The sequence below is a fragment of the Phalacrocorax aristotelis genome, chromosome 2, assembly GCF_949628215.1.
Source record: "Phalacrocorax aristotelis chromosome 2, bGulAri2.1, whole genome shotgun sequence".
Classification (NCBI taxonomy): domain Eukaryota; kingdom Metazoa; phylum Chordata; class Aves; order Suliformes; family Phalacrocoracidae; genus Phalacrocorax; species Phalacrocorax aristotelis.
The window spans coordinates 68,995,888-69,008,188 of NC_134277.1; the positions used below are offsets into that span (position 1 = coordinate 68,995,888).

General features: G+C 41.0%; 1 long non-coding RNA gene across 3 annotated transcripts; it reads left to right on the top strand.

Moving 5' to 3' along the window:
* Window positions 1-113: 113 nt before the first annotated feature.
* LOC142052986 (uncharacterized) lies at window positions 114-12,096 on the top strand. Of its 3 annotated transcripts, XR_012659047.1 has the most exons (6): window positions 114-192; window positions 2,147-2,250; window positions 2,654-3,056; window positions 6,415-6,503; window positions 10,325-10,618; window positions 11,557-12,096. It is a non-coding gene; the product is annotated as an uncharacterized LOC142052986 (long non-coding RNA). The 3 variants fall into 3 exon arrangements; XR_012659048.1 differs by lacking the exon at window positions 2,147-2,250; XR_012659049.1 differs by lacking the exons at window positions 2,147-2,250; window positions 10,325-10,618 and having other exon boundaries at window positions 11,557-12,093.
* Window positions 12,097-12,301: the final 205 nt, after the last annotated feature.

Below are 12,301 nucleotides of genomic sequence, written 5' to 3' on the forward strand. Positions count from 1 at the left end.
CGGTGTGGTTTTGGTTTTTTTTCTCCTCCTTTGGTTTGTGCTTGGAGGGGTATTTTGGCCTGTACTTAATGTCATGGATTAATAAGCAGTCGCCTGCACTGATACTTTCACAGGGCAGCAGCGAAAGAGAAGCGTCTACAGGCAGGCAAGTGTGACTTTGAAAACATCAGAAGAGGGAGGGGGATTTTTCAGGTAGGTCTAGAACCTGAAATGTTAGGCGCATCCCAAGCCACTTCCAGCTGCCAATGTGCTGGAGAACGAGTATGGAAGCAGGAAATAGAGGCAGCTAATTATGCTTCACCTGTGCAAAATGGCTGGTGAGGTAATGCAGGTGTGACACTCACAAAGGCTTGTGAGAAGCTAAACATTTCTCTCCTATAGTCACCAAAATATCCTGTCACATGAGACCTCTCAGTGATGTCTGGTAGCATCTACGGCTGGACGAAATGCAGTTATCTAAAAATACCCTATGAAGAGGAGCTGCAAACTACACAAGAGTAGAAATGCCTAGGATGGGCATCAAAACTCGTGCTGAATCATGTCTGAGGGTCAACTGCCCTGGCACTGCTACACTATCTCTACAAATCAGAATCACAGAATGGTTTGGGTTGGAAGGGACCTTTAGAGGTCTTCCAGTCCAACCCCCCTGCAGTGAGCAGGGACATCTTCAACTAGATCAGGTTGCTCAGAGCCCCATCCAACCTGGCCTTGAATTTTCCAGGGATGGGGCCTCCACGACCTCTCTGGGCAACCTGTTCCAGGGTTTCACCACCTTCATTGTAAAAAATGTTTTGCTTCTATTCAGTCCAAATCTACCCTCCTTCAGTTTAAAAGTGTTACCCCTTGTCCTATCACAACAGGCCTTGCTAAAGAGACTGCCCCCATCCTTCCTATATTCTCCCTTTAAGTACTGGAAGGCCATATTAAGGTCTCCCTGCAGCCTTCTCTTCTCCAGGTGAACAACCCCAACTCTCTCAGCCTGTCCTCGTAGGAGAGGTGCTCCAGCCCTCAGATCGTTTTGTGGCCCTTCTCTGGACCCGCTCCAACAGGTCCATGTTCTTCTTGTGCTGAGGGTTCCAGAGCTGGACACAGCGCTCCAGGTGGGGTCTCACCAGAGCAGAGGGGCAGAATCACCTCCCTTGACCTGCTGGCCACGCTGCTTTTGATGCAGCCTAGGATACGGATGGCCTTCTGGGCTGCAAGTGCACATTGCCGGCTCATGCCCAGCTTTTCATCTACCAGTACCCCCAAGTCCTTCTCCACAGGGCTGTTCTCAATCCCTTCATCCCCCAGCCTGTATCGATATTGGGAGTTGCCCTGACCCAGGTGCAGGACCTTGCACTTGGAACTAACTCTAGATCAAACTAGATCTAAGTTTGCTTTCTGATATCTAGAGGTTGTTGTAAACCGTGAAGCTTAGTAGTGTAGAATTAAAATTAAAAAAAAATACAGTATTTAGGTAACAAACTTTGGGGGGTATACTTGTTATGTTTGTAAGTATAGATGTGTCTTAACTAATTTTTGAAGTTAAATACATTTTTTGCCATAGCTACTTCCTGACTTGTGGCTCACTTAACATTTGTGCAAAACTGTTTCATGTGACCCATTTTGAGATGGCCACCATCAAATTCCTGTTTCTTGTACAATACAACAGGAGAGCAGGTGTTCCTGTGCTTAATTCTTGACATTATTCCCTACCCTGATTGCTTTTATCTTGCCATTACCACATTCCTGGGATAAATAATCTAAATCTATCAAAATATTGGTTTTCATAAAAGCCTTTCCCCTCAAACATGCCTGCAGACAGACTCATCCACGTTTTTTGAGGTAGTAGGATATACTCTAGACTATGCCAGAGGAGAAAAAAAATTCCTTTATGTAGAGGTGTTCTAATACTCGGCGTTAACCAATACGTTATTTATTCCTCCTGTGTTCTATTAGCTTATTTGTTTTCTGACTACAGCTTTGTGAGGATTAGAGTACACAGATATATACATAAACGCCCAGTTTCTGCTTTCCAGTTGACACAAATGAATTGGAACTTGTCAGGTGTAGAAGATGTACTCATGTTCCTCTCTAATGTGTCATTTTGCATTTTCAATATTGAACTTAATTCACCATTACATGATCCATTCTATTTCCTTAGGACTTCCTCATCATCGTGGCCCCATCTTGTCTTGCTTAACTGAAATAATTGTGACAGCTGCAAATTTTACTGTCTCACAATACAGTCTACTTTCTGGATCAGTGGTAAATACAGCAACAATATGAGACTTACTACAGAGCCCTGAAGTAGGCCATCATTAACCTTCTGCCATCACAGAAACTCACTGCTGAATTCTGTTCTTTGCTTTCCATCTCCAGTTTTTGATCCGTGATAGTACTTTTCTTCTTGCCCAGTGATTACTGAGCTGCTTGAGTCGTCTCTCTGGCTTAGGGATTTAATCAAAGGCCTTTTGAAACACTGTAAAACGTCAACTAGTCTACCAAAATCTCTGGTTTTCAGGTGGGGTGTTTATTGACACTTTCAAATAATTTCAGTAGATGGATCAGTCAGTAATTATTTTGCTTTGCAGAAAAGCCTAGTTAGGCCCAATTTCATATGCAGAGATTTCCTTCAGTATGCTTGTTTTTTATTTATGTTTACTTTTAGTGACCATTTCAACCAGAGAAAATGCAATCCAAGCATTCCAGCAACTGAGGGTGTGTGTTTGGCCTCCTGTTGGACATATCAGCAGGGTTTGATGTGAGCGCAGGTGGTCAGTTCCATCCGTGGCTGCAGGCTCTGGGTCCTCCAGGCAGATGTGGTGCATGGGCATCAGCTCACTGTCAGTACACCTGTCGGCCCTCCTCAAGGAACCCAGAGCGAGAGGAGAGGGAAGAGCAGCCCCCGACTGGCACCCTCCAGGCATCATCACGAAGAATAAAGCTCTCCTGATGGCACAAGCACATCCTCTTCTCACAGTGGAGCGTTCTGCATGGCCTTGAACATTGCTGAGGTTAATTTACCTCCTGGATCCTGCATTGGCTGCTCTCTGTGTTTTCATTAAGAGCGGGTAAGTGGGCTGCGGCCATCTGTGCCAGTGATGCCGATAGTGTTCTGGCTGTCATCACGAAACAGAGACAGGATTCTCCTTGGGAGTCTATTTATCTCTGCCTGTCCTTTGTCCCCCCTGTAGGACTGAGCCCCCTAGATACGCATGAATTTAGTACACGTGCTACATCTGCCAGCCTGACAAATTTCCAGCTGCTTTCTCTCTGAAATCTAGTATCTCCCATTTGTAGTGATGGTAACTTTGCTGTTCTTTGTTTAGTATTTCTCCTGGTTAAGTTTTTCCAAAGCATAGTTTCTTTGTAACTGTTTTGGAATTAAATTTCCCTGCTTCAAGAAGCTGCTTGGAAATCAGCAGTGTGTTATTTATTTTTGTACTGACTGTGCTGAATCACTGGTTCTAATAAAAAAAGAAAACCGCTAAGAAGTAGGCTATGATATTTTAACAGTGTTAAGGATAGATCTCTTCAAACTACCTGGAGAATTTTTTTTGCTGGGCCCTTTGCTATTTGGGCTATTTTTTTTCCTGCTAATTTAATTGCTCATATATAGGATAGGCTTGATGAGCTGACAAATGAAAGACTTGCCAAAATGAATCACATATGAATTATAGGTCATCATCAGCTGTTAACTTGGTTGAATCAAATGGTAATCAAGTTGCAATTTGCAGTATTACTATATCGCTGCTCACATGTAACACGGTGCTTCTGCTTTTATAGAACTGAGCACTCCGCTAATACAAATAATTTTGTTATATGAGTCAGCTCTACCTGTGCCTATCTTAGACCACAGATGATTAGAAATCTCTCATTTGCCAGTGCTTCAGATGTGGTATTTTTATATATATACACACACATATATATATAAGTATAAAAAAATCTATAGGGAGAGATATATATATCTGTTTAGTTTTTGTACTTGAACGCCAGCATGTATATGCAGTGGGAGCAGTCTTGTTCTCTGTATTCTGTTCTTACCTTTCTGGTATGTATATGGGCACTGTGGTCTATGGGGACCTCAAGTTTTATAGAAGTATGATGCACTCTTTGTACAAAATCTCACTAAATTTAATCTCCATAGTCCATTTTTTAAAATTTCTTTGCATTTTGTTAGTGAGTTTAAAGTTTATTCATAGTTCATGCTTTTCTTCCAAAGTTATTATTCACAGCTCTCTACCATATCCTCTTTCCACACTGAAGAACAACATTTTTTTTATCATTTTCTGGTGCGTGGTGGTGGGGGTCCCCAGTATTAAAAGGCAGTTTAAGGACAACTGAAAATCTGTTCATTGGGAGAGATCATACACAGAAGTTATAGTCTCTGCTGTCTGGGCTACCATACAAGCATCATATTCTAACTAAAATGTCAAAATCGGCACAGAAATAAAATGCCCTCCAAGCTGAATAGAATGTGTTTCGTTCACAAGACAAATTTATGTGGTGGCAGGGTAGAAAATACAATGAGACACACTGGTTTATTCCTTTTGTGAAAACAGATATCAACCCATAACACTATTAGAGAAGTGATTCTCGGATAAGCGGGTCAAGATCCATTTCTGGATGTATTTCTGGAGTCATGTATTTCTGCTGAGGGTGGAAGAAAGTTGGCATGAATTAAATGTTGAAATGTAAAAAAAAAAACAAAGGAAGACTGACTACTGAAAAAAATCTCAGTGGCCAGAATTTCTACAGTAAATTAGTTTGTTTGGCCAGCCAAAATCCCTTCATGGTATGTAACCAAGCAAAAGTGAGACTGAAGGACAGGAGAAGGAGAAATGAAAGACAAAAAGAGCTAATCATCCAGCCTCCTTGGACTAACGGGCTGAAGTGCTTGGCACTTCTTTTCCCCTTGCCCTGGCTGGGCACATCGGCAGCCTGACTTGCAAGCGCAGCTGGACGAGTTCCAGTGCCCTTTTAACTAACGAGGGGCAGGTGGGTCAGGGAACCGCTGAGTTTGGAAAGTACTGTGTGGCCCGGCACAGTAGCACATCCTCTGTCTGCTGTTTAGGGTGGAAATGTAAAAGTTACATGCTTTCAGTAAACATTTTAAAGTTTCCCTGGCAAACCAGGCGGTGTTTTGTTTCCAGCCTGTGCATTGGTAGGGTGCCCATTACCATAGATGAGCAAGCTCAAAGACTGCAGGCTTTCAGAAACACATGGGATGTGTCAAGCTGACCCACTTCTTGAAAGCCAGGCTAGGCCTTTGTGAAATGTCCTGTACTTGTTAGATGTTAGGATGTCAAGAATGTTTAAGTCTCCACTGACGGGATAATTATTGTTATGGTGTTTATAGAGGTGGGAGGGCCCTAAGGGAAAGGAGGCCAAAAAGGAGAATCAGGAAGTGAGATGAGTAAGGCTCCAGGAATTGCGCACAGATGGAGTTTTGTCGTGCTTTTTTCTTTAGCTCACTTGGCACTTCAGTAAAATAGACGTTTACATATGAGAAGCTATTTCTTCTTTCTCTGCATCTCTCACACCTACAAATTCAAATGTTCCACATGCTAATCTTAGTGGCAGAAGTAGATTTGAAATGGGCTTTAGGAATGTGAAACTGTCAGGTGAAAACACAAAATTTTAATAATTTTTAGTTGTTGTAGCTGCTCCCAGTCCTACTGCCAATCTGTAGTTTGTCTCTTTCAAATCTGTTCCGGGGAAACAAGTTAGCATGAAATCCTGAATAGCTGCTGAAATCTGAAATCCTGAAAATCTGCTGCTCTTGCTAAATAGTAGTATTTTACTGTACAGGACTGATCATTCTGTTATGATTTATGGAATGTATTAAATATACCAGAAGCCTGTAGGATGTACAGACGGTTGCCTCCCTTTATTTTAAGAGCACAAAAACATGCATCTACAAAGCACATTGTCTGGCAAAATGCAAACAATTTTTCTAACTTTGTTCAGTCATAGTAACCTTGGAGAATACTTGCATGAGAGAGCAATTAAAATATTTCAAACAAGGTCATGATTTTTCAGGTGATTGTTTTTAAGATTAACTTGCCATTATATATGCTGTCATGATTGCAGTGTATATGCTCAGAAGCTTGGAGGAAGAGTAGCTTCCTGCTCTAGTACATATTATTATGATGATGATCAGCAATTACTGTTGTTTGCCAGGCCACGCCTATGCTAACCTCTGTCATCAACAGTATTGTTTAATCAGCTTAAAAATAGCTGAATCTTATCTACTTGGTAACTTCTTTTAACTTACCTTATAAACTTACCTGTGTAAGGATGCTCTAGAGTATGATGCGAAAATCTTTACTATATAAAAGTCGCTTGTGTCGTCACTGATTTGTTACAGCTGCATAGTACTGCCCCCCTTGGAAATGACTTAATAATAAAGTCACTTTTCTTTTCTAGGGATCAAAATGCTGACAAAGACTGAGAGGTTATCTGACCTCCTCTCCCCTCTACAGCTGGACCAGCTATCCCGTGGTCATTCCTGACAGGTGCTTGCTTAAATTCTTCTTTAAACCTCCTGACACTGATATGCTAACAGCTTTGTCTTGTGTTTTGATTAGTAACAATGCAAGGGAATACTTGAGCGGTTTGAAAACACATATTTAATTTGGATAGTCTGAAAACTAAATAGAATGTAATCATTTCTGTTACTTTAAAAAAAATTTTCAACAGTGCTTTCTGAAACATAAAATTTAAGTTTTGATCCAGATTTGCATTGCCACAGTAAGTGTTCAAAACTCGTGAGTCAATGCCCACCCACAAATGAAGTTGGCTTAAAAGCCCATTTTCTTAAAAAAAAGACATTTGGAGAAGATGGGTAGGTGGTTGGTTATTTGCCATCTGTTTTCTGTGCTTTTAGGAGACCTTCCTTTCATATTTACAAGCTTTTGCTGTACAGAAGAATTAAAAACTTGCTTAAAAATATAAAAGCTGTGATTCTTACTGCAGACCCTTAACTTCAGCAGCCGAAAAATGTATTGAAGGATTTGCAATGAAATAATGAGTATCATGAACACCTAATTTGACCTGACAGTATTCTTCACCATGTCACAGCTTGGTAGAGAAACAAACAGTAATCTTTGTATACGGGTCCCCTCATATTCAATAGATTTGGTATATTTGAGAAAGGTTGAGGAAAAGGGTGGAGGGCAAGTCTTTTCCCTGTCAAAAAGCTCTCCATTGTATATTGTGAACTTCAGTTCACTTTTCTGTTTCTTAAGGTAATTAATGTATAATAATGCTTGTTAATAGGCAACTGCTGTCTGTACTCCCAGGTTAAGTCTAGTAGGTTAAGTCTCATGGTAGAGAGGAATTTATTTTTAAACACAAAAATTGCAGAAAACTAACAATTCAGTTGGCATGGATTTGTCACTGTCGGCTAGATCTTGGTAATTAAAGGAAGGTTCTGATAAACAAGAAGTTTGCTTAATTTTAATGGTCCGTGGTTAGGAGTTCTAAGACAAACTTGCTTGTTAGATACTCCTTATTTCTTCTAGTGAATATGTTACATTGTTGATGTGCCAAGCAACTTTGACTAAACCCTGCAAATGCAAATACCTCCTTTTATATAGTGACTTCCAGTTAGCTGCCAGACTTGTTGAGAGAGCAGTTCTAGCGACTTGCAAGTTTGCTGAAGTGCCATATTCTGTTCATATGGCAGGTAGCATTGATGCCCAGCTCTGACCTAACCCTTACAAAAGTGCAAGCTATAGGAGGCGATCTGTTGTGGAGAAGGTTGTTCTCCCTGACAATAACCAATAGCATGAAGTTGTATTGGAGAACCAGCTCATTAGTGAGAGCAAATCAAATCACATATGAAAATCTTATCCCTGGCTTAATTAAGATAGATCTTTCCTGTTTGCTGCACCAACGAGCCTGGATTTTTAGATCTGTGTCCATGCTAAAAAAAGTTCATTTGAGACTCTGAACAACCTGAAAATGCATTTCTAAGAGTTGTTGCCAGACTGCAGAAAGGTACGAACTGGTGCATAGAGAGATGTGTTTCAGTTCGGGTTGACGTAAGGTTCCTGGGCCACACGGGCCTCTTAGCCAGTGAGTGACACGCTGTGGAAGTGTACCAGAAGCCATCAAGCACTAGGATTTCTCCCTGCAGAAGACTTGCAGTGGTCGTGGATTAGCCGGTGGTGAGCTTTACCGGGAACAAATCTCGTATGCCCAGTAAGAGCGTTCTGCGTCAGTATTAGAAGCAAGAACCTTGACCAGCGTGTTAGGTATCTCACCTAAGTTCTCACCTTGGCTCTGTCAGCAGTTAATGGAGAAAGGCAGGTACCTGGAGGACATCCCTGTCATTCTAGCACATCTGACAAAAACAGATGAACTGGTTACTGCTTAATCAAGCATTTTGTGTGCTGGAAAAAGTTATATGTGATCATACAAAGACTACCAGAATGCAAGTGCACTCAGAGGGAAAGACACAAGCCTGAGCTTTGTGTCTTGAGCAAGGAGAACAGCAGGTAGCACTGGCAAGATGCTGAAGAGGTGGGACCAAAAGCTGCTGAAGATGAGGTACAGCTGAAGTGAGATGTGACTCAGTGACGTGTCATCCCTGGCTCGTAAGACGAGGTGAGACAGAGCTTGAGCAAGAGGAAATACACTTGCAAAATTTAACACTTCATAGGAAAAATAGCCTCTTCACCTCAGTTACTGACATCTCCGTTTTCGTGGCTAATCCAGGAATTGCTGTACGTAGTATGAGACATTAATGCTGGCCCTCAGTCTGTTGACTGCCCCTCATCTCTAGGATAAGATCTGACCTTTTGCAGACCTACTACTACTTTGCAGCATTTTCTCTTCACCCTCTAAATTTCAGGCTTTCTTCTGCATTGAACTTTCCTGCTCTGTATCCTTTCATCTCTTTTTATGCAGAAGTAAAAGTTCCTTGTGGGCAGAGATGCTTATTTGTCTGTTATAATTTATCCACTGTATGGGAATCATGTAGTTATATAAAGCAGTAATACTATTAATAGCAGAGTAGTCAGCAACTTCTCTTTCAAACTTTTAATACAAATTTTCTATCAATTTAAATGGAAGCATGATCCATAATTAAAGTGGCACAGTCTTATGTACTGAAGGAATTTTGAATCACAGTGAAAAATGCAGGAAAAGGAAGTATTATAACCACATCTACCCACAGAGAATATAAATGCAGCCACACAAATCTTTTAAATGTTCCTCGGTCAGGTACGTTCTTACAGCCTGGTATTGGCTCAGGCAGGGTTGATCTGAACTGAAAGACAAAACCAGCAAACATTGCTGGGGCAACAGTGCCGGAAAAGTTTAGGACACTCCCCCGCTGTAACAAGGAACTAATCATTCCTTGTTAATGGACATCTGGTAACAAATGTGTGCGAAAGCAGCAGTTAAAAATCAGCCAGCAAGAAGTGCCAAGTGATGGTTATCTGAGCTTATGTTTTCTGGCTCTGGCGATCAAGGGTTCTCTATGTTTCTGAAGAAATGAATGCTAACGATGACATATCCAGCAACACCTTTTCAAGGGATGATGCTGAAGAGGGACATCAACACTGCCTGAAGGACAACTCTTCTTCCTTTTAATATGTGCCCTAAAATCAGGGGAAGGTAAGACGAGGAGGAAGGGTTGTCTACAACTAGAATTACCCTGTATTTTATCAAAAACCTGTATAGTTTCTGAGCCTGTTCAAGAACGATCTTCTGCATTAATTTTTAACTGAGAAGAAAGGACATACCGTACATGCTGTATACTACCTCGCCTCCAATGCTTAGTGCAGAACTTAAAAAGCATGGTAGGATGGAGCCACATATCTACTACTGTATTGAATTTGAAGACATTGTCAAATTAACAAGGCCTGAATTGTGTTTCTATTTATTTACTTACCATTAAGTGATATAACATTTTCTTCCACATCCTGAAGGTCGTTACCAGGGTGTATTTATTTTGGCTTCTGAGTGATGTCAAACATCCAGTACTGTGCCTTTTACAAACACATACATGAAAAACAATTCACTAACGCATGCTCCTTCAGTGCTGCCAAGAACGTAGCAAAGTGTAACCAAGCTGCATATGGTTTGACTGTGGTAAAATGTCTGCACCCTGCCTACACTACAGGTGTAGCCCTACTGGAAGAAATATCCCACTAGGTTTCAAGGGTTGGATAAAATCTTCCTAGGGGAACTTGAGTGCCTGGTAGAAGAGCTGTCCTCAGCTGGTTCCGGTTTGATCCCTCTATCTCATATCCTGTGCCTTAAATGAGAGTTACATTCATTGTTTTGGTGCACAATTCCAATAGACTTACATGTTTTCCTCCCACAGTTACGAAGCAGTAAGGAAACCAATTTTGACCAACAGTAATTTAGTTAAAAATCAACAGATGCATGAGACAAATTCTTTAATTTGGCATTGCAAGATGGCACCCTGAAAATAAATATGAAAATATCAGGCACTGCACAGCTTTGCCTTTGTCTACTGGGGCTCAGATGACGGTCAAAGCATCAACTCTAATACTGCAAAAATCTCTGACTAGCAGCTTCAAAACAAAAGTCCTAGTCTTGGTCCTCCAATCCCACTGGTGCTAGTAGGATTTTGAACTCCCTTGGATTCCCACTGGTAAGTCAAGCTTCACATTTGTGCATATCTTAGCAGGTATCAAAGCCAGGGCTCCATATCTGAATGGGAATGGAGATGTTCGCTACTAAGGGGCATGCAATGTTTGAACTATGCGTTCCGTAGCTGAGGAAATAAACATGAGGTAACAAAGAAAAGGCAAGCCAGTAGTAACCTGACTAATCCCCCCTTTCGGGGGGGATTTTTTTGATATGTAGTTGAACTCCAAATGCAAACTTCAGCTGTAAGATACACCGATTACTGTACAAGATCACTCCAGTATTATGATTATATATGTTACAGAGTTGGAATAACCTTCCCCATAGTGACACTGTTTAAGAAAATGTATTTAGTACTAACTGGAATTTACTTTTAAAAAATAAGATCATGCATAAGGGTGAAACAGGAAACATCTTTCAAAATGAGCTCATGCATCTCTAGCACAATTATTTGGCTGTTGTACTTGCATCTCCTTAGAGACTCCTCTATCTGATGACATGAAAGTCAGTGCAAGACAAATTTAATCTGGCTGCTCGGTGTTTTTTGAAGAGGCAGAGAGAGCAGGAAACTTTCCTAACTTCTGTGTGGAGTTCAGTGAACTCTCAGGCAAGACAAAAAAGCAGGCTTCACAGTGAGGCCTTCCTCTCAAATTCAGGCAGTTCTTCCCTACCAAATCCTGGGGCTGCTGCTGTTCAAGCAGCACCCCTGCCTGGCTGGACCAAGGGTGCACATAGTCACAGGCATAACAAATGTTGCATTTATTCCCTCAGAGGCCACCTGAAGAAAATAAAAATCAGAACCAATGAGCAAGATCTGCACTGATTGTACATGTTCCAAATAGGTCACAAACATCTAGCTTAAAAGCTTCTCTCTATTACTGTTATGCCTCTTTTAAACAGGCTGAGGAAAAGAAACATTCAGTGACCGTCTGGTTTTGCCAGTTCTGTTGCAGGTTATTAAGCGCTTTGACAGGTGCTGGTCTTCAGGTTCTCATCTGAGAAAGAAGAAAAAGGAAATTCAGTACATAAGTCTACTACATCAGTGAAATTGTTGCTGTAAACAAGGACTATGAACTATATAAAATGTCATCTGCAGATCTCCGTGTGCTTTCAAAAACGAAGGATTATTATCCCACTCTTACTGCTGGGAAAAGGGTGGTGAAGAGGTGCAGTGACTTGGCCAGAAGTCACCCAGCTGGCCAGTGTTTAAACCGTGGATAAATCCCAGGACTAATTCTTTATCCCAGAAGCTGCCTCAAAATAAATAATACAGAGTATTGTGCAATGGAGTGTACTCTCGGGAACAGTGGCAGAACATGAGATGAAAATAGATATAACAAACTGAAACACTGGGAAGTAATCAGATTTAAGACAAGAAAATAACCGCAGAAGTATATGTGAGATTAAACATCATGTAGTAAAGAAACTTTGCTTTGGCAAGTCAACATTTTTATTATTAAAACACGCTACATTTTCTAGATTATGTCTCTATGTCGTGTCTTTTTTTTAAATGATGGAGGGTAGTGACAATGACTCCAGCCCTGAAAAGATAATTTCCTGAAAGCTTCTGGAAGTAGAATAGATATACGTTTGCAGACTCTGACTGTAACTGATGGTTTTGACCTCTGTGTGTGCTAGCTAATGAGTTCTGAATCTTATTTTGTCAAGGTATTCCATGCTCTCACCA